Source organism: Penaeus monodon, chromosome 25, assembly GCF_015228065.2.
Source record: "Penaeus monodon isolate SGIC_2016 chromosome 25, NSTDA_Pmon_1, whole genome shotgun sequence".
Lineage (NCBI taxonomy): Eukaryota > Metazoa > Arthropoda > Malacostraca > Decapoda > Penaeidae > Penaeus > Penaeus monodon.
Genome location: NC_051410.1, coordinates 30,465,212 through 30,465,736, shown reverse-complemented (window position 1 = coordinate 30,465,736; position 525 = coordinate 30,465,212).

Below are 525 nucleotides of genomic sequence, written 5' to 3'. Positions count from 1 at the left end.
TTCATATGTGATATTTGACCTCATAAGGAGATGGCATAGTTACAAACGAAACCATAATTTCACCCGTGTTTAGTCTCCGATAATGAGGAGCATCGTAGCTCTAGCACAACCTTCGTAATTTGCGAAATGTCTGTTCCTTTCATGAGAAAATATCCTGATATCCTTTGTAATATGTAATGATATTAGGACTTTAGTAAAAGACATGGCGCGGGGTATGTAGTGCATGAGTCTTTTCACTGTATTACTTTTAAAATAGCTACTAAGAGTTCAATACATTGTATATATGAAGGTTTCATAACACTGACCTTTATTACCAATTTTGTTGTAATATATTTTCTGTATAAAATTTGCATGAAACGTACATTTACCATGAACTAATAAGCAGTTGCTTGGTATATCAATATTCTTACATCTGGCTTCTCCTTAAACGATACTAATATTGGAAATTCCTTTCGAAAATTATGTGGTATGCTTTAGATAAAGATGGTTACTTAAAGAAAGTCTCCATTACTTATTCTCATCAGC